The sequence below is a fragment of the Stegodyphus dumicola genome, chromosome 12 (assembly GCF_044657685.1).
Source record: "Stegodyphus dumicola isolate Sdum_Otavi_A_Nest chromosome 12, ASM4465768v1".
In the NCBI taxonomy this organism is placed as follows: Eukaryota; Metazoa; Arthropoda; class Arachnida; order Araneae; family Eresidae; genus Stegodyphus; species Stegodyphus dumicola.
In genome coordinates this window covers 44,983,421-45,006,659 of record NC_140779.1, presented here as the reverse complement: position 1 = coordinate 45,006,659, position 23,239 = coordinate 44,983,421, and the positions used below count along the sequence as shown (strand labels likewise).

Genomic DNA, 23,239 nt, shown 5'->3' with positions numbered 1-23,239 from the left:
AATAAAATACGTTTCAGTAAACAACAGGACATCTAGATTATGCAATGTTTTCATAAAGATATCATAATTCGCTGTAATAGTTCTAGTTATGAATAATTTAAGCATAAAGTGCGGCGTGAAATCAGTAATACCCTTCTCAAAATGGAGCAGAAGTTCGGTTTATGTGCCTACATACGAAACCCTTTTTTTAAATACATAAAATTTTAATTAAACACACATGTTTTTAAGTAAAATGCGATATAAAACTATGAATTTAAATGGAATTTTATAGAACGTTTAATTAATTTTTCAAATATAGGCAATATTTAGTAAAATTTTCATTTACGCCAGATCTCCTAAAATAAATTCTAATGAATATACTTCATTAATCTTTACACAGTATATAATTAACATACTTACCTGTGTTCTGTAGCAAAAGATTTGCAGTATTTATAAATTTTTTTGAAATATTCAAAACTTGGTGCAAAAACTCAAAATTTAAATAAAAAAATCCTCTTTTCTTTCAATAAATAAATACAAAGAGGTCAGATTTTGCTAAAGAACACATGTAAAGATGAATTAAACATTTTGGCAAAATTTCCTTTCAATATTCTAAATACATTTTGAGAAATTAACGTAATCACAATCAAAAGTAACGAAAAACCCAATTTCTCAGAAAATGCATTTAAAGATTTTAATACAGCACAAAAAATTTTGTAGTCACTTTAGACCTTTAAAACTCGCCGTATTTGTAGGTTAGGCCCTCTTTTACTTCATTCTTAACTAATTTTGACTTCCATTTACGAATTTTACGAATTCATTTACGAATTTATTTTGACTTCCATTTTTACATTGTTTACATGTTTACGATTTTGACTTCCTTTTAGCATTTTACTGGTTAAGTTTGCTGCTTGTAGAGATTGGCGTTTCTATTTCTGAATTTGCTGTTTGTCTATTCCCATGTAGCTTTCAAGCATAATGGGATTAATTTCTATTTCTATATACCTGAAAATAGGTAAAAGTCCTAAATATCTTTAATTAAATAATAATACAGCAGTATCTGCACATAAAAGCAATGTTTTCAGTTGGACAAAAGTTTCTTTAGGTAAAATATACCTCAAAAGGTTAATAAAATACTCGTTATTGTTTTGAGTCTTCCCATGTAGGCATTTTATCAGCAAAGTGTCACACAGTGAAAGATGTGTTGTTTTTACAGCTTTTATATATTGTTTAATAATTAGAAAATAGTTGTTTAAACTTATTGTTTACATTTTTACGACCATTTAAATGCTAACTTCCGGCATCCAAAAATTCACTTCCGGTTCACTTTTTATACTATAACTTTGCTTCTATTTATCGTAAACACAAAAATACATTTCTGGAAACCTAAATATATGCCCTATAAAATGAATAAATAAAAAATTTTCGAAAATTTTCACCAAAACGACGAATTTAGGGTAGGCACATACCTTAACGTAATTAGAAACACCAGAAATGTAACCTTACGTAAAATAAAATTAAAAAAAAAAAATTCACACTTCTGGCAATTAAGGGGGGGAATAAATGAAAAAATTAAAAAGAGGGGAAAAAGCATAATTTTACGTTTTTGAAAATAAAGTTTAAAAATATGTTATAGATACGAAGACAATTTTAGTTGTCTATGCAGATGGCCACCATAGAACGAGACTGAAAAGTGATGTTTATTTACATTTTAAAGAAATAACGGCCATTTAGAGAGGTAGCCACTTACAAGATATATCGTCACGAAGTTATCACTTTGAGAGTTTTCATTGCATGTTCTCTGAAATATTAGTTAGTTTCAGAGAATGTTTAGTACTGAAAAAGTAAGAATTTTCTTAATTTATGTACTGAACCTCACGATGAAATAATAATATAATATATTACTGCGTTTCCGTTAAAATATTACATAATCTAAAAATAAGCCCTAGCATGATTTTTCGGGATACGTGTAATATAAGCCGTACTCCAAAATAAGCTCCTATTAAGATCGTTAGGTCTCCAGACGTACTGGCTAATGACCAGACCGACCGAAAGCGGCATACATATGCATTTCAAACTATAACAGACATACTCAACGCTCTCATTTGAAATAATAGGCTAGAGTTTTTCATCGCCACCATTGTGTGGTCTATCAACTTTTGTTGCCACTTCTGTCTTGTAAATCTTCAGTTAACATTTGATTTAATGATAGATTTAAAGGGAATAACATTTTGATCCCTAAACAAGATAGTTGAAAAAGAAACATATATTCGAGTACAAGAATGGAATCGCGGAGAATCCCCGGGCCAAGAAAAATTTACAAACTTACTTTTGCAAAGAGAAGATTGATTTTCAAATGGCCCAAAAACGCTCAGTCAACATGTGGACAAATAAAATGCTAAGAATCGCAAGAGTGGATCAAGTCAGCATCCAGCATTTCCTAAACTGGAAGACATCATCTGTGAATGGATTGCTGACAAAAGAGCAGACGTTTTAATTGCTAGCAGTACTGATATTCAAACATTTGCCTTTGCAATGGCACCACAGTTAAGACAAGCCTCAGAATACTTTATTCGGGGATATGAACTATTTCTAAGACGGTTGATATGGACGCTGTTCAAAGTGGAAACTACAAAGTTATTAAACATGCGCTTACATGCAAGTCTTATTTTGATGGCATCGACAAATATGAGATCTCCACCATGATTGCTATAGGGGAATTGTTTTGAGGTTAAGGATTTCAAACGGCAAGTGATCAGAAGATGTGTCTCGTCAATACCCTTCACCAGTTATCAAAGTGCATCCATTACTTATATTTTGACAATTCGTCTAGATGAAAAGGAAGCCATGCCTCTAATCATCACTGAGGGCAAGAAAGATAAGACTGAACATGTTTTATGCATTTAATGTTCTTGAAACCGAAACCGCCTGGTGCATGCAAGCAGCTATATGGAAGTGATTCGATTTAATGTACAAATTTTTTTCGGGAGTTGGGGGGACAAAGAAGTCTGCTAATCTGGCATCCAACCTGTATTCACCCCATTAACATGAAGAACATACTTGTAGAAAGACGAATACATCAAACGATTACTGCGGTAATGATTTCAAGCTCTTGATTCCTGATGTTGCAAAATCTCCAAATTCTTGATATTGTAATAAAAAAGCTATTTCCGGAACATCTGAGAATGGAAATCAATGACACAGAAAATAGGATCTACATTGAAAACAGAATACAGAAATTTCAGCGTGAAAACTTTGTTAAGCTTAGCTTGTCCAAGTTCGTAACATGGAGATGAATTCATGGGATATAATCACTGACAGCTGTGTTGCCAATGCCGTATGTGCAGGCTAGAAAGACAAGAAGTGCTCACTTAAGGATAGCTATATTGGTACACATGACAGATTAAAGCTGGTGGTTCGAAAGAAAATAGGCGCTCAAGAAAATAATCCGAATTCAAGACGGATGAACGAATGATGGATGATGAATTCAATATGGATGAATAGATCAAGCCCGAATTCAAGATGAATGATTTGTATGAATTCATGGGATATAATCACTGATAGCTTTGTTCCCAATACTGTATGTGCAGGCTAAAAGGACAAGAAGTGCTTATTTAAGGACAGCTGTATTGGTAGACATGACAGATTAAGTCTCGCGGTTCGAAAGAGAATAGACTCGCAAGAAAATCAAGCCTGAATTCAAGATTTAGGGCTTTATGACGTTGATCTAGAAGATAACATGACTGTATTTAATTAAATGTAAATTTTTGTACACAAATAAATATCGATTTTTGTGTGCGAGTATATATATGAAAAATATAGATTATTATTAAATGGATAAATATTACCTTAATTCCTCGTGTATTTTACCTCAGCCTTTTAGCGCCAAGTGCTGAAATTTTAAAGAATATTCTCCCCTCCCTCAATGAAATGATCTTATTAGATATTGTAACGTTAATATTACTATGCATTCTTATTGAAATTCAGGTTTCTTTTAAAGAAATAATCTTGTGTACGGTAATTGTTATTCATGAAAATAAGATATCCACTGAAAATAAGTCCTAGCATATCTTTTGGAGCAAAAATAAATATAAGATCTGGTCTTATTTTCGAGAAATTCGATAGTAATTATACAACTTGAAATAAATTGAAAATAATCATGTTCATCGTTTTCCACCATTAAGACATTGTTAAGCTCGTGGGAGACTAGTAGAAGAAGTTGGCAACTTTACAAAGTGTGAAAAATACAATTGATATTTAAGAACATCAAAAATATTATCTTTCTTGTATTGCTACATTATATACGGTATTTTAGAGCCTTTTCTTTCAGTGTTACTACACGTTAAAAAGGTTTACTTTGCTTGAACTTATTGAAGTCCATCTAATGACCATCTTATCATTTAGCAGCAACTTTCCTTTAATTTTACAGAAGATGGTGTTATGCCTTTCAATTCTCATGCACCTAACCCTCAGTTCTACTGCCAAGTTCGAAATTCCCTTCGTTATTAGACATTCTTAGGCTGAAGGCTAAAATGCAGTTTAAATTTATAGTCGACTGTCTAGTTTGTATGGGGAGAGGATTCTGCGTGAGTAACATAGCTACGCGTAAATGGTACCAGATGTTCAAGAAGCCAAGGAAGAAATCTATTTCTTGATACTTTTTTTTTTTTTTTCAAAGTATGTGAAGATTGGGCCTAGTTTCTAGGTTGTATGACAAAATTATGGAAAGATTGGTGAAGCTAATGCCAAATGCTTTAATCGAAGACAACTATATGGAGAAATAGTAACAATGTATCTAACTGTATGCATACATTAAAAAAAATTTCTCCATTCGTATTTTTAAAGCAATTTTTTATTTGCAAGCTCGTCGGTAAATTATTAAAATTAGCCCTCATTTGGTATTTAAATAACAAACCAAATACGCATTTAATAGTCTATGACAAATTCATTCTTTTTTCAATTAAAACTCAGAAAATTATTCCAAGCAATGTTGTGGGTTTAAGAGTTTAAGGGCATATTGGACAGTGAATCTGTATCTCCTTTAAAACACTCCCAAGATCCCAAAAATTAAGATTATCATTTTTCGTAACTTCTTCGTTTCAATTAGGTGCTTTGTCAGTTTGTTTTCATGAATTGACCAGTATTTAAGTATCAACATCAATGTCCAATCTGGCAATTCTAAACTTATTCTTCCTTTTCAAAAATTTCTAGGAAAGTTTTTTTTAAGAGGATAAGACCAAGAACGTAAAGATAAAAGACATTTAATCTGAATAGTGGACCTTAAATGTAATCGCAAATGAGTCGTGCTCTTAAAAGCAATAAGGACAGAAAAAAAAGGCAGAAATTCTGAAAACAATCGTTCAGATAATTAATGTAATTCATAATTATCTACCAGCTAGTTCATGAAAACCATGAATTAACATGAACGAATAATGATTTATTCCAACTAAATTTCATTCTCATTTGAAACCACTTTCATTTTGCTATTAAAAAAAATAGTACGATTTAGATTGAATTCAGTTTACTATAAAAGTTGCCCGCGCCCTTTAATATTTTTATTTTTTTTAGTCTAATTACTAAGAGAAATCGATAAATGTTAATGAAAAACTTTAATCTATCATTTTGTTTTATTTTATTAGTATTTATTCATTTACTTATTCCTAGTTTTAATATAACAGAAATGTTCTGTAAATTCGACCTACTTTACTGTTTTATTATCGTTTTTAAATAATGATTTATTTTTATTAACTTCCAGAGTATTATTTAAGAACGAACAAATACTTTCACAGCTGCGGATTCGGCATCTATAGACTATACAATTAAACTATGAACTAACGTTTCTGTATTTTCACGCGAAGGTATCTGAAGAACATAAATAACTGTAATGCTAATATTTATACATTAAAACAAAATTCACGCATGGAAGGCAACTGCGAGCCTAATGGGGGGACGTAACAGGCAATAATCTGACGTCACTGTGATGCCACCTGTCCTGATTTCATGCGTTTAAAACAGTAGTTTCATTGAGCTGCGAGACGATTTTCTAGAGGTTACATGTCCCAAATTAATTTTAATAATATATATATCTGTTTTCTAATAATGTATATATTTAAAATAATTTATATGTATGTAATTTTAGTCAGTTTTTATTTTAAATTCTATATTGTAAAGTATCGTACGTGCCGTAGCACTTACAGAAGTATGAAAGGATGAGATATTTTATTTCATGGGACCAAAGGATCCAAATGAGAGTTTGCTTTTGACGGAAGAATAGATACACAAATGTCAAAGAGAAGATTCTATTAATGTGAAGAGCGGAAAAATCTGGAGCGAACATTTTCTATGCAGTGTTTATGAAGATGATATGAAAAATCGCTTGTTTGGATAGCCACAAAAAGAAACTGTTGAAATGGAATGCTGTGCCGAAAGTAAATTATGATGACAAAAATAAATCGAAATTGATGATGATAATAATAAATCAAATTTTAATGATTTTGAAATAAAACTCACAAATGAAAATGTAGATCATCCTGAATGTTTAAGGATAAACAAGAATGCATTGATAATTTGAAGAACAAAATAATATCCTTAGAAAATTGTATTAAATTGTATTAAAGTATTGAAAAATAGAGAAAAGAAAAATTTTAGAATGTTTTTTCAGCGACAAAGAAGGTGGACGACATCTAGACAGAAATTGGTATCAAAAATTAAAATCTCAAATAGCGAAATTTGAGGGTGGGAGCACAAATCGGAGAATTTGGAAAAATGTCTAAAGCCCATTTTTATAAAGACGCAGATTAATGCATTACTGAAAAAGAAGAAAAAAATCAGGTGGACTAGTGAAAATATTTTTACGTTGCATTGTCATAAGAGCTCTGTCATCTTAAAGCTATGATTTTTGGAAAGAAAAAAAATTAAGAAAAAAATTGGAATATCTTTACCTAGTATTATCAAATTAAAGAAATGGTGTTTATTTTATTTTTTAGTGTTTTCTAAATTTTAGTGTAGTCCAAGAATTCAGAGCAATGTTCTTACTCTAAAGAAGGAAAGAGGCGAATATTTGTATTCTGTAGAAAAATTATGCGTTCTCAGTTTCGACGAAATGCATATAGATTGAAAACTCTGCTATGACTCTAAACTGGACTAAGTTGGTTCTTTTCAAAATGTGCAGTTTGTTTTAATCAGAGGTCTCATTTCGCGCTCTGTCTCAAATTACTGAGAAACCGCGTTTTAGATAGAGGATTTGTTTTAGAAGATTAACTGTTTTAAGTTTTGATATTATTAAAGCGGTTTTAAATAGAGATTGAGAAGAAATCAAATTGTGTCACAAACTAAAACCAAGTTATTTAATGGTCAAGGGAAACGAGAGACAAAACGTCGCTCCAGAGAAAACATTATTTTCAAAAAGTACCGCAAAAGGTTTACTCTACCACACAGGAAATCAGAAAGCATTTGACTTCTATGAGTTAATCGATAATATCTTCGGTATTATGAATAGTACCAAAATAGCACCAACAAGAATAACAAGTATTTAACAAACTAATTTTGTTGATAACTAATTAACAGAAATGTTGCCATATATGTCATATATTTAAACCTACGTCAATGTAAAGTTGTTTTTTGAGTAAATTTAAATAGCTGCTATTATAGTTATCTTAGAAGCAGTATAAAAATTCTCTCAGTTAGCATGCAAATAAAGAAATGATTAGAAATAAACGTGCATTAAATAAAAAAACCTGCAAATAAAAATAAAAAAAACCACAGAACTTTATGTTAAAAGAGTAGCACATTTTATCTATTATTTTAAAATTGAGTAAGCATTATTAAATTTTTTAATGGTTCAGTCTAAAATGCATAAAGCAATAACATTGCCTCTTCCAAATTATAGCTATCTTTCACACACAGCTCATTTTAAACGCTGGTTCAAAAACGCTAATTTCCAAGGTGTGAATTATATTGGCGCGCTAAGTGTCATCATGGCTACGTCATCACTTCTCACTTTCTGCTTCAGGGGGAAAAGCTCTATGAGCTAGCCCTTCTCTTCTAAGTCCTGACTATTTTATTAACAATACTGGTGTCACTCAAAAATACTAAAATGTTATTAAGAAGTATACTGACTTTCTCTGTCGCATTGACATACAATATAATGTTATAATTTGAAAGAAAAATTAGAGATATTGCATTGCTGGCAACCATTCAGTTGCCACTGCTATTGCTTTGCTTGTTATGAGCCAGGAAAAACTGTCGCAAAGACTTTTAAACGAGGTATTTTATATACAAAGGGTAGAAACAGAAGATTGATCCTACCTTTTTTTAAGCTATTTATAAAAAGACACAACAACGTAACTATAGTAAAAACAGTTCGATGGGTAGTGTTTAATGTAAACAACATTTTCTCAAGCCATACTACACCGCCTTTATTTACCTAAATTACAATTTATTTGTGCAAAACCTTTTTCGATAGATGCAGAACTAGTACAAAAGACGAGATTGACAGAATCCTCCCAAAATATTATTAAGTAATCACCAAGCTATGACTTAACTGGACCCCATACAGTGGAAATGGATGGGGTTATTTTAAAGATGCTTCGAGATCAATTCTAATATCATTACTTCATGCATCACTAAAACAGGAATTTCAATAATCTTTTTTTATAAAAAAAAGTGAATTTTTTTAATAAAAAAAATATTAAATTAGAACTGGTGTTACTAGTTCTCTCAGTTTTCACTGCAACTTTCTCGAAGCAATTACGAGTTCACTCTAGTATGACGGCTGCCCAGGCGTCGCTTTCGAGATTTCGAGACAAAAGGTATCAAGAACACAAGAATAAATGATTTTGAAGTGAGAAAGAGAACGACTTTTTCTGACAAAGCCGAGATTAGTTAGTGAATTGTAGTTGGGCTTAGAGAAATGAAACTGAAATCAAATAGTTTTACAAAGTCTGAAACAAGGAAATAGTTGCAAAATTGTTAAACAGAAATTAAACTTTTCAAGTCTCTTATTTACAGTTTGAATATTTTCCAATACCTAATTTTTTTGTTCCACATCAAATATTATGGCATGTACTGTCAGTCGATTTTAGTGATAACTTTTAATACAATTTCTGCTTTGAAACTTAACGTGTTTTACAGGGAAAGTCCTCAAGTAATAAAAAGACATGGAAGACATAAAAGTTTTTGTTCTCTTTTTCACTGGAAATATCATTCAGGCCACGTTTTCCCTATCAATATAAAATTAACATTTTTCCCTATGTATTTTACCTGACCGTAAATTTGTTCTATGTTGATTTTTAAAGCAATTACCAAATGCATTACTACAAACTCTTTCTAAGACGGCCATCAACAATTCCAGATTATTATAAAACAGTTTCAGATTTATTATTTAGAGATGATGGCGTTAGAAAGGTTATGCTTATTAGCGATATTTACTTATGTTCTATAACAGGTTTTGAAATTCGCTTCAAACAACTTCATCAGCATCACCTTTTTTAATTCCATTTAGATCAACATCTTTCTTCAGAATTTCTGGAAACAAAGCTTTATTTTTCGGAAAAGATTTAATACCAATAATCTAGGGATTGCCACAGAGTTTAACTTTATCCTTCGTTTCAAATAAAAACAGTTCTTGCCCTTAAAAGCAAGTAACTGTATTTGAAACATTTTTTAAATAATTCCAAAGATCAAATGATTAAATGGCAGCAGCAGGAGGTATTTCCTTATAAGAGGTATGATCTTATAAACATTTCTTCCACGTATCGTCAAAAAGAAGTTGAACCCACAAGAAAGAAATCTACCTGAGTAAAATTAACCATATAAATTCGTCGCTGGTTAGATATGCAAATGATTCAAGTTTCACATTCGCCCGGCTTAAATCGTGTCAGCGAAAGCGAAGCTTATCGCCGTACTTGCTAGGCTATAAAATGTCTAGAATCATTAGGTTATTTTGATACTGGAGACATGAAAAATAAGCAATGTCCTCAACCGGGACTCCAACCTGGACCTCTTGAATACGCGCCGAGTGTGCTAAACGTTACACCACGAAGGAATGCAGAAAGGAGGCCGAAAATACTTCCCCTTTGAAAGGGCGATTGGGGGTTAGGGAACCCAATCGCCAAATCCTGGTGGTGAAGAATCATCATCCACCACCTTTTAGTTCGGTCGCTACTATAGAGTCATTAGGTTATTTTGATGCTGGAGACGAGAAAAATGAGCAAGGCCCTCGCCAGGACTCGAACCTGAACCTTTTGAATACGCGCCGAGTGTGCTAACCGTTACAAAACGAAGGCATGCAGAAAGGAAGGAGAAAATAAGTCATTCGTTTTTTTTTAATTTTTTCAGTGGCTAGCTCCGCAAAATACTTTAAACTCTATCTCAATCAATAACTTAAATTCAAAGATCAAGCTAACTGTGCTTTAACGAAAGCAGATGCTAGTTTCATGATTATATACCCACTTACTGCACACCGACCAAAACTAGGCATGAGTGTCAAAAAGATTCTTCATGTAATTCTTCATTGTATGTAAAAGTCCTCTTCTTTTACATGCAAGTACTATGTAGGCAACATTCCTATTTTTTTCTGTGCAAGTCCTATATAACCAACAGCCCTAAATCATACAAAACAAAAAAATGTTTCTCAAAATAAGGTCTTTAGAGCCATGACTAGTGTATCATGCTTCATAAGAAATGCGCAATTACAAAAAGAACTCGACATCCTCAAAACTTCGTTCTTACAGCTTCACACAATTTCTTTTCACTCTTCATTCTGAATATGCACATACTGCTATTTTGCAATTATGACCCCATTGTAGAACACCCTTATAAACGGTAGAACATCCTTAATACATTATTCATCGTAATAGTTAGTGCCTATTAGCCATTTCACCGATTTCATTGTGATATCTTTAATATTGTCATAATTCTGAAAACATTCTCAAAGATTTGTTTAAACAATTATACAGTAGTTTTATAAGACAGTAAGTTCTGCTTCAAATGAATGAAAGCTAAAAAAAATTATTAAGCTATTTTATGATATTAACTGTAAACTGTAGTCTTATTATTATTTCTTGTAATATTTGTAAGTATAAACTCTGCATTTTTAGCTTTTGAAAATTACTGCCATATATATTTGTTTTGTGATGTATTGGCCGAAACCGCTACGCAAACCCTGGGTTGTGACACAGGGGTGAAATGAACTTCAAACTCAAGTTTTAACAATAACATGAATTTTAATAAGATGAAAACCTTAACAGTTCCATAGCTTGACAATATGGAACTTGGATATATTTAGTACCGTAATTTCAGAATTTTGTTACAGGAAAAATGCTCTAACGCATTATACAGGAGGAATGATCGTTCCAGCAGGAGAACATGCCCAAAGCTCCAAACAGGCAAGATCCTTTCTCTCACTCTCTCTGTAGAATGGTGTTTGAGACACCAGGGTACCTGAGCAGTACCTCCTACATACATATACTGTATGTAGGAGGTACTGGCCTGAGCCAAGGCTCTACGCCTTGTAGAACAGTTTGATCATTTCGAAAGTTAGTATACAATAACAGAAAGATAAATCGAATAGGTGGTTTTTTTTTTTTTTTTTTTTTTTTTTTTTTTTTTTTTTTTTATATATATATAATTTTGTTAAGGTCAGATAAGAATATTGTTAACGTACTTGTAAATGAGTAATATCAATGGAGTTGTTGTCTAAAATAGTGAAAGCAGAAAAGTCGAGAAACTGGTGACTGTGACAAGAATGAGGTAGTGCAAACATAAGCAAATTGAATCCATTAAGAATTATCAAGTACACAACATCAAATATTAAGACATGAACTTGAAATAATTATATTCATATATCTATAACATACACAAAAGTGAGAATGCAGACAGAAAATTTGAAGTATAGCAGATAAGAGGAATTAAAATAAATACATAAATAAACATATATGTCAAATTATCAGAGTTGCATATTACATGATCCATACATTTAGTTGGGCCATAGGCCTATTCATATTTTCCAAACTGTTATAGTCGTAATCACAGATTTTAATACTGGGATTATCAATAGTTTGCTGCCTTTCATGAAATTTTTTCGCTAAGTAATGAGTGCGCAGTAACTCAATGCCTAACTCTTCATGCATTCTATTATTCCTTACATACCATTCAGCATTTACAATTTGTCGTAGAACAGTACTCTGGCAGACTTGCAATCTTTTCCTATGAGTTTTCTTGGTACATGCCCAAACTGGACTTGCATAACACAAAAGTGGACGTAGAATGGACTTGTAAATGAGTAACTTGTTGTCAATAGATAATATACTGTTTCGAGCAATTAAGGGGTATAGTTTGGCTTATCGAACTCGAAACTTCTGGATAATAGTGGAACCATGTAAGTGACTTATTGAGGATCACCCCAAGATAAGGGAAGATCCTTTCTCTTCTCAGGAAACCACCTTATATATCTAACTGTGTCTACTTGCGCTGAACTTCTAAGGGGGAATGATTCTTTCACTCAAATGATTCTTTCAAATGAATGATTCTTTCAAAGTGTCCATCGCCTGACCCTGCTGAAAAGACTTCTTTTACCTCTTTGTTCATGGGAGTGACCCTCGAGGCTGCAACCGGTATCATTAACAAAGGCACAGGATTTCACCGCTGATGAAAATTATTGCACTCTGAAATTATTGATCAGAAAAATCTAAAATCACTCATCCTAGCCCAAGAACCTTTATACCACCTTATTACAACTTGTTAAATCATGATCTTATTATAAATATGAAAGTTTGAATTTAAGCTTTTTGTTATTAAAGCGTATTCTGTTTTCGTTGCTTAATTTTTCTACATATTTGTGATAGCAAGAAAATTCATTATAAATGAAAAAAAAAAAAAAAAACAAGAAAGATGAGCAATGCCCTCGCCGGGACTCGAACCTGGACCTTTCGAATACGCGCCGAATGTGCTACCCGTTACACCATGATGGCATGCTGGAAGGAAGGAGAAACAGTACTTCTTTGGTTAGGTGGGTTGGACTGCGCCCACTTCTGATACTGATACCTTATATATTGCCCCTTTTAAAGGGCGACTGAGGTTAGGGGACCCAATCGCCAAACCCTGGTGTTCAACAACCATCATCCACCACCTTTTAGTTCGGGAAGGCTCTCGCAGGGACTCGAATCTGGACTTCTGGAATACGCGCCGAGTGTGCTACCGTTTCATCACGAATGCTGGAGGGAGATAATACCTTATAAAAAGATTATTTTAGGTCACAACTATCTAAAGCAAAACTAATAACAAATAAATAAACAATTTCTTATTTTATGTTGAATTCATGGCCTATGAAAACAGTTCTTCATTTGAATTTTACTTAGTTTTGTAAATTTAACACTTAAATTTTATTCACCGAATTACTGTGGGTTTTCGTTAAACAAATGACAATCAAGGATTTCACGGAAACACGTCCGTAAAGCTGAAAGTCTTCATGGCGGCACAGCTGCTCACCCAGTGGTCTCTCGGGACGTTTATAAAACGTTTCGGAACGTTTATAAAAATTATTTAAAAATAAATTATAAAAAATGGGCAAATTTTATTTATAATAAACCTAAATTTCGAAATGTGAAAGGAAGAATAAAATAAATTTAATAAAAAAAAGATATTAACAAATATATACCAAATTCAATTAACATTGAGAAACTAAAATTTTGAGAGGTAATTTTTTTAAAAACTACTCGTGCAGTTTCTACAAAACTCGGCAGTTTGGCATAATTTGAGTTGTAGAATCGAAATAGGGAAAAAAATTGGCATGTCGTTTCAGAAAACGTCCGCTTTTGCGTCAAAATACAGATATTAGAACAGTGCTATATATAAATCTAATACATATCTTAAGTTGCGCTTTCAAGACATGAAAAACGCAGTTTGAGTTTCGTCAATCGGCTCAGTAGATCGGAAGATATAGAATTGATATTTTGTTTTTTTTTCTCAGTGTACACGAAGAAAGTCGTCTGTCGTCTATCAAATTATGTTTCGTGCAGTTCTAAAAAAAAAAAAAAAAAAAAAAAAAAAAAAAAATCTGAAATGTTTCAGATTTTAAATTACGTCCAAAGGGGCGTTTTTTAACATTTTGTGTGTTACCTTTCTTTATTAAATATCATGTTCCTCGCACTTAAACCATAAGATCCAGTGCAACAGCAATATCGCAAAATAGTTTTAAAACGAGCATATCTTTAGAATTTCCGATACAGAGACTCACGCGCTGGAGATAAAAATGTTTTTTCTGCACAACGTTGCCATTGCTCGCTTTGAAATCCTTGAGTTTGTTAATCAAAAATTCGTCAAAGTTTTAAAAAATAGAAAATCGATCATAAAACAAATTTCAAATTTCAAATTTCAAATTTGGTCTTCCACATGCTCATATTCGTTGGAGGATTACGTTATTCAAAATTCGATGACTCTATGTACCGTTATTTTATGACAATGTGAGAAATATACATACATTTACGCAGATTTTCATTATTTAATTTCTTCAAATATAATGCAGGACTCTAACATTTTATGGCAACAGTTTGAAAAGTGAACCGACATTTATGAGTCCGACGCAAAATGCCAAAACGAAACTAATAGTCCTTCGTGATTCAAATCCCTTTGGACTAAAAAAAAAAAGGGATTATTAGCCAGAGTATCCTATTTAACAAAAAGGAAGTTTCAAAGTACATACGCAGCATATGCTACTGTATATTATTTAAAGATTTTCTGTGCAGTCAACAAAAAAAGACTATTGATTTTTGAAAATGTATTATTTGAATGAAGTGATCATTGTAATCTACCATTCTTTCAGGAAATAGAAATTAAAAATAAATATATACGTTAGATATGACAGAGAGAGAGGAGATGATAAGAAACTAGCATAAAAGTGAATATTTGAACTTATAGCTCTTGCTATTTTATTTAAGCCTATTTTTGCTTTCATTGTTTAGTTCAATATATGTTCATGATAAAAGGAAAATAAAAAGTGAAAAAAAGATTTTTATGATATACTGTTCAACGGAAAGGAGATATTTTAAGTCGTGTAGCAAGTTATTGTGTATATTATTCAAAGTTCTTCTGTGAAATCAGTATGCAGGGAAAAGTTATCGATTTTAAAAGGTGCTTTAAGTGATCATGATAATCTACCGTTATTTGAAATGTAGAAACTAGAAAATAAGTATATACATTTATGTGATCGAAATAGGTCATATTAAGAAACGTCAACGTTACTGCTAAATACTGCTATCCAAAATTATTATATTTTTAATTGCATAACATTTAAAAAGCATCAAATACATTTTTATAGCAAATTGCAATTAATTGCAAATTGCAATTCTATTACTCTTCTTTATTTGTAATTCAAGTTTTTGAAATATTGCAGTCATACATATTGTTTGTTAGGCTATTATCTCATTACAAACATTCATGAATAAGCAAATTAAGCATTTCGCCATTTTAGCAAATTAAGCATTTCCCCACTGTATTTAATGCATTTTAATAGTCCCATTTTTAAAATAGCAGAACACTAAGAATTATATGCTAATATTTTGCAAGTTAAATGCAGAAGAGAAAAATTGTTTAATAGAGGTCTTTTGGAAAAAAAAAAAAAAAATCTTTTCTGCTATAATTTTTCTCCAGATAAACACATCAAATTTTGTCTGTAATGCATGATTGAGTACAAAATGGCTCCGATTTTAAAATTATCGATCAGAATTTGAATTATCTTTTTCTTTTTATTCCCATGGATGAGCATAATTAAATTAGTATCACCAAGCATTACACAACTAAGATTTTGAAAGGAAACAGACGAAAACAATTAGGTAAGACATAATGAACAGAAAACAAATTCAAACTAGAGATATGCACTATCCTCAGATAATAAGAGGGTAACTTGCGTAGTTAAAACAGACTTAAAAAAATTTGATATTTAAAACTTTTATCTTACAAGTATTTTGGTGTTCTATGTGTTGTGCAAACTTTACGAAATCCAGTTTAAGAAAACTACACAGGAAAGTTTCTTTAAAGATAAGTTAGTTTGTATTAACTCATAGGGAAAGGTAGCCTAATTTGAGACCGTAGCCTTATTTGGACCGCTATGATATACAAAGACTGATGATATCTGCGAGATTTGAGATAGGCATTTTGTTATACGCAGATGTAGATGAGGTTTAAAGAAAAAAATCTGTTATTTCGACATAAGTGTGGAAGCAGTTAATTCGTCTAAACGTAAGTAATTACATGTCTTATTATACCATCACAAAACTTGCTTATTTATCTACAGTTTGCAGTTATAATTTTACGAGGTTATGTTAGTTTGTCGTTTCTGTACAATATCAAGCATTAAATATTCAAGTTTCCCAATTTTGCCGAAATTGAACCGGTCCAATTTTGGCAACGACATTTTTTCATGGATAAATTATAATTAACCCTAGAATGCTACCCTTTGAAAAACTTACGGGAATGGTAACCATTCGTCTCCGAGATGAAGTATGCGTAAGCATGCTTAAAACTTATTTTAGAAGCTAATTGCAGAAATATTTCCGCAAGAAGGAAAGTTCTTATCTGTAGTAGCCAAAGTGTCTCTATTAGCAAAAATCAGTTCCGCTTGGATACATACTCGGTGTGCAGGGGTTAGTGCTGCAATTAAAAGGTTCTTTTGTTGTAATTTCCGTTAAGAAAGCTCATGGTCCAATTTAGGAAACTAGCGGTTCAAATAAGGAAACCGGGTTCCTAAATTGAACCGATGATGAATTTTTAAAATTCATTTTTCACCGTTATAAATAATTTTTAAAATTTAATAAATGGTTCTATTTTGAAGGTACATTTTTCTACTACTTAATTTTAAATGGCACTTCCTCCGTCCTTCTATATAGTGAAAAATACAAAATTGTTCCAAATTAGGCTTTTCTCCCTTAATTTTCAGTGAACTCTCATTAATTCGTACCCGTAGAAATTGCTCGAAATATCAAATGTTCCAAAAAGTCAACTTTTAAGTATCGAAATATTCTAAAAAGGCACCTTTAATATGTGAAAGAAGAAATAATATAGAAACTGAAAACTTCTTAAGAAGAAATATTTTTTGGTACTTGTACAGTAATTTCAAATTTCTTATAAATGCATACATTGCTACAAAAGGAATAGATGTCTGTTTACCCCTATTAATTTTAAGCATTTTTGCCAAATTTTTATTTATAACAAGCACTGCAGTTCTTCTTCTGATGAAAAGCTGCAGAAGAATGAACGCACGAGAGATTCGACTGATTGCACAACTGACTTATCCGTCGGTCCTAAACATGTTCCAGAAATGAAAACTGATATTTCTCGTTTCAAAATTTCCTGATAACCCTAGCAATTCCGTTGTCACTTAACCGTCTACAAACTTATAAATCATTTTCAATTGAACATGATCTGCTAATATTAGGTTATCACATTTGAATTTTTTCCCAAATGAAGAAATTGGGTTTACTCTTTGGGTTTCTCGCGTTTCCATGTTCGTGAATGAATGGTGAAACCAGCTGGCTATTATGGTATGTTTCACAGCATCCCATGCAGAATACGTGCCCACCAGCGGCCGAGCGGTAAAGACGCTGAACACTGGTAATTCGGTCCGAGGTTCGAATCCCGCGAACGGGCTGGCTGCATGGGCGTTTTAGTGGTTTTCCCCATGTGTAACGAGCCAGTTTCCCTTAGAAAGTCCTCCACGAAGGCATCCCTCCCTTTAGGCAGATAACCTTCGTGTGTTTTGCCATAATTAAATAATCCAATCCAATCCCATGCAGAATAGAAGTCATTAACATTCAGTAATATGTGTGTTTATCGAAAATAAAGCAGCTTCGTGTATATTTCATGATAATGTGATTTTGAATTATGCCTCAATCCATCGGCAATAGTTTAACGGTGGTATAAGATGGTAAGCATTCAACATTGATTATGTAGTTGACTATGACTTCATGCATTATGACTAATAGTAACAGAAGTTACCTCCTTTGTAATAATTTTTTTTTTAATCTAGATCTTTTAGTCAGTTGTCTAAAGCATCAAGCATTATCCAAGCGTTATTATGTGATTTATAATCAATAGGCAATGTTCTTACGTTTTTACTTTCTATTACGAGCTTTCCATAGTAACTCTTATAGCTCTTTACTGAATTAAATACAAACATTGTCGTATACATATGCACTTTAATCGCACTACACTTTCATACAATATTATACTGAAGTTTAAAAAATGCAAGTCAACCTTCACTATATTTGTTGTCATTAATATCTAAGCTATGCCAGTTCAGCTGTTTTAGCTCGCAAAAGTTCCACTTGTCGTTAGCTCTCTTGTTGGAATAGTTTTCGATCATAAAAACTTGCTTTAAATCCTCTTACACACTGATCTCATTTCTTTTCATGATTTAGAAAATTTTTTGCAATCCCATAATTTCAAAATGAGTCTTGGTCTTTGAGATAGGTAAACAAAATATTCTCTTCGGGGCTGGCGCCAACTTTCTGCCGTCCGGTCCCCACCAAATTCTTAAAATTTTATTGCCGTTAAATTTTTTCATCTGGTGCGATCACGACTGTCGCACCGGCTCTGACCCTAGTTCTCTTTTGTTCTATATTTATTGTTATTTCTGATTTAGAACGGCGACAGTTCGTTTCAAGGTTTAAGATACTACATTTCCATCTTGAGTCAAATTTTGCAACGAGGCGATTCTGTAGCAGATACTTTTTTCGGGGAAAAGTTACCTGCTCAAAAAATATCATAATAAGATCTCAGCTAGAAGAGAGACGCATCGTAGAAACTATTGTAAGCTCTTATGATTTTACTCAAAAAGGTTCTTTATTTCAAAGAGCACATTTTCAGAGAATTCTGTTACGTAAATAAGCATACAAGCTGCGTTTTGGATCGAGTCAGATGGAAATCAATCCTCGGGAAAGATTTTACAAAAGCGCGTCCCACTTGAAATGATGGAATAGGTCCTAGAGGAATGCAGATAATAAATAGGACAAGACAAGATAGTCAGCATTTCATCAAAGCATCTGAAGTTTAGAAACGAAACTGAGGAATTTAGTCTAAAGAAATTAATAACACAAACACATTTGGAAAGTAAAAGAAGAGAATTCAGAGAATTCTGTTACGTAAATAAGCATACAAGCTGCGTTTTGGATCGAGTCAGATGGAAATCAATCCTCGGGAAAGATTTTACAAAAGCGCGTCCCACTTGAAATGATGGAATAGGTCCTAGAGGAATGCAGATAATAAATAGGACAAGACAAGATAGTCAGCATTTCATCAAAGCATCTGAAGTTTAGAAACGAAACTGAGGAATTTAGTCTAAAGAAATTAATAACACAAACACATTTGGAAAGTAAAATTAAAAAATAAATAAATTTGAGAGGGTTCAGATTTTAAGGGCTTTTTCGAAGTTAGATAAGGTTTATCAGTAAAGATGGTCCGGGTGGAATAACGAAGCATTTTATGTGATACTAGGTAAATATACATTTAGGCCAACATGAGAACGTTATATATCTTGCGTAAATTTAAAAAGTGAAAAAATATGTAATGTAATTCTCTAAATATATTTACTAATTTTAGTTAGATATATGACCCTTTTTTTCCAAAGACTGAATTCTTTAGAAGAAAAATCACTTTATTAATGCTATTTTATTCGGAGAGGATTCAGCATTAAAAGACATTGCAAATATAACTAACGTTTGCGTAATAGCTAACGAATTGAAGACTTTTTTGTTTGTATGTCTACCGAACTCCCATCCCAACGTTTGCTGACAGTGTTTTGAATTGCGAATCTATTAAAGCAGATGCAACGAGACAAAGTAATTAATTAAATACCGGGACTTTCCCGTCGTGTGCGTTCGATAATGGTCTCGGATCAAACACAAGAAATAGCGCAAAAATAAGGACTTGTTGGACTTGGAATCCTAAAGAAGACAGGATTTGAGAACATACCCACCGATGTTCTAACCAGTGTTGCTGTGACTGCAGGCACCCATATTAATCAACTGCTTCACAAGCAAAGTGAAATTCCACTTGGTGGCCAAGATACTTTCAATTTAATTGCTTATACACACATGAAAGAATCAATTATTGCCATCATAAACAATACTAGTAAGATCCCACCCAGAGCGCAGGATATGATTTGTACAGATAGCAAATTTATCAAAAAACGAAAACATTCGAAGCAATTAGCGACGCCCGACGAACTAAAAGCCCAAAAAATAATGAAAATTGGATTAAACCCAAAAGAAAGCATAAAAGATCTGGAAGTCAAACTTCTCAACCAGACAATGATCCAGAGAACAGATATGAAACCCCGCCCCAAGCAGAAGAAATGGAACATATTGTTGTTGTGACTTATCTCACTAGTCTAACAGTAACATCAACACAAGACCACGAAACTTTGAGCACAATATAGGTTGACAGTACGAATTTTCTCAGTTCCCCTCTCAGTTTTGATGAAGAACACCTTGGGGTAGGAGACTTTTCCACTCCTTTCCCTTAAAACCAACCTTTGCACAAGACTTTCGGCTTGCCGTATATTTAGACTGCCCTCCACGCCGCACAGATATTATACATTTATAAACATCCATGCCGTCTCCGGGAATCGAACCCAGGCCCTTCGGTGCCGCAGTCAGCGTCGCGAACATCCCGGTTGAGCGGCTGAAATGGAACATGAAACCATCACTGGCGAAACAAAGGATCGCGAGAAAGCAGATGCTGTGAACGTCATTCAACCATACAAAACAGCTAATAAAATACCTCTATTTGTTGTTTCTGAAGGAAAGTTTAACTGGAAAGACTTAAAAAAGCAAACTGAACCATTGCGCAAGAAAAATATAATAGGAAATCTAAAAGGAGAAAATTTAAATATTTAACTTCCCCATTCTAAGTTTATCGTAAAATGTTACAAGATTTTTCAACGAAAAAGGCATTCAATATCATACTCATGCACTGAAATCGGACAAACCAATCAAAGCTGTGATTTAGAAATTACTATCAAACCTTGATTCTGCCGATATACTAGAAGAAGAGCTAAAAGCTCAAAATATCCGTTTCATCAAAGTAAGACAACTCACTAAATTTAAAAATCGTAATGTTATTCCCCTTCTAATGCTTCTGGTAGAAATCAGTAAAAACGAGGAGGGGAAAAGAATATATGAATAAGTTAATATTCATATTAAAATATATGAATATTAACTTAACGTGGTTAAGTTGTTACGTTATATAAAGTGGTTTATCGCTCCAAACTAGGTCCGGTCCATTATCACAAATGCTAAGAATATGGGCGTAGATCAAACACATATACAGTGTCTCAAAAAAGTGATGGGACACTTGCGCTTTGCAAAAGGAAACTGCAATAAAATAAATTTAAAAAACATGTAAAATTTTTTGTGGGTGTGTTTCATACTTAAATTTAGTAACAATAATTACATAACATACATTTTCTCAAAATATTAAAATATTAATTTGATAAAAATACAATTGTTTAGAACGGAGCAGAAAATGGCTCACTTAAGTGATGGGACACTACGTACTATGCAACAAAAATCGTCTGAAGTAAGCAATAAAAATATCTTTTGGGGTATTTATTTTTACTCAAAAGCAATTGCCAATAATTTATAAAATCGTCTGCAGTATTTCTCTCCAGTTTGTTTTGGAATTTTTGTGTTTTTTAGCTCTGTGCAGCCATGAATGCTATACGAAAAGAAACTTTGCCTGGAATTCGAAAATTAGTTATTAATTTGCATATTGAACGTGGAAAATCTATTAGAGAAACTACTGAAACAGTTAACTTCAGTCATTCAACAGTTTTCAATATCATTAAACGATATAAAAAGAATCATATGATTCAGGATAAAAGAAGACCTGGCCGACCATCAAGAGCTATCCAATGGAATAAAGCGAATTATCGTTCGAAATATTTTTAAAAAATCCAAGAATGAGTGCTCCTAAAGTTGCTGCTGATTTACAAGCATTATATGGAGTAATTGTTAATTCTGAGACTATTAGAAGAGTAATTCGATCTACTGGATATCACGGTAGAGCAGTCAGGAAAAAATTCTTCGTAAGTGAAAAGAATAGAAAACTCAGACTGGCTTTCGCAAAATCCAACATAAATAAGAATTCTGATTACTGGAATGAAGTTATATTTGCTGATGAGAGTAAATTTAATATATTTGGATCTGACGGTAGAATCTTGGTGTGGAGAAAACCCAGGGAAGAATTTCGCAAACAGAACTTGGTGCCAACAGTAAAACATGGTGGAGGAGGAGTTATGGTATGGGGGTGTATGTCGTCTGCTGGAGTTGGTAATCTTGTTTTTATTGACAGTATAATGGATCAGTACAAGTATATTGACATTTTAAATCAAAATTTGAAATCGTCAGCACGAAAATTTAACCTTCATAACGATTTTAAATTCTACCAGGACAATGACCCCAAGCACAGTGCTTTGAACGTTAGACTCTGGCAGCCAGAGTCTAACGTTCAAAGCACTGTGCTTGGGTATAACTGTCCTGGTATAACTGTCCTGAATATAATAACTGTCCTGAATATGTCCTGGTATAACTGTCCTGAAATAATAAAAACACCCCACAATCTTCACAATTAAATACCATAGAGATTTGGCAAGAATTGGAATCAAGAATTCGCAAACACACCATTTCTTCAAAACAACAATTAAAATCGGTGCTTCAAGAAGAATGGGGTAAAATCACTCCAGAAATCACAAAAAAATTAGTCGAATCCATCCCAAGAAGATTAAATCATGTTTTAAAAGTAAAAGGAAATCCAACAAAATATTAAAACCTTTTAAAAAGTAAAATTTTTGGTTAAATATTTGATGGAAAAGTAAGTGTCCCATCACTTAAGTGAGCCATTTTCTGCTCCGTTCTAAACAATTGTATTTTTATTAAATTAATATTTTAATATTTTGAGAAAATGTATGTTATGTAATAATTGTTACTAAATTTAAGTATGAAACACACCCACAAAAAATTTGACATGTTTTTTAAATTTATTTTATTGCAGTTTCCTTTTGTAAAGCACAAGTGTCCCATCACTTTTTTGAGACACTGTAACAAACCACGATGTATTAAATGTGTTTCATGTCGTCCCACATAAGAATGTGGACACTCAAAAGAAGATGGTCCTGTAAAATGTATTTTATGACACTGCGGAATATTTCATCTTCTAAGGGACATCCGGCGCGTCGAAAAGATACATGCTTTTTTAAAAAAATAAT

At 32.6% G+C, this 23,239-nt stretch overlaps 1 long non-coding RNA gene across 1 annotated transcript in view; it reads right to left on the bottom strand.

Moving 5' to 3' along the window:
* The window catches only part of LOC118194986 (uncharacterized), a 66,582-nt gene that overhangs the window by 38,893 nt on the left and 4,450 nt on the right, over positions 1-23,239 (bottom strand). The gene's annotated exons all lie outside the window — the stretch shown is intronic.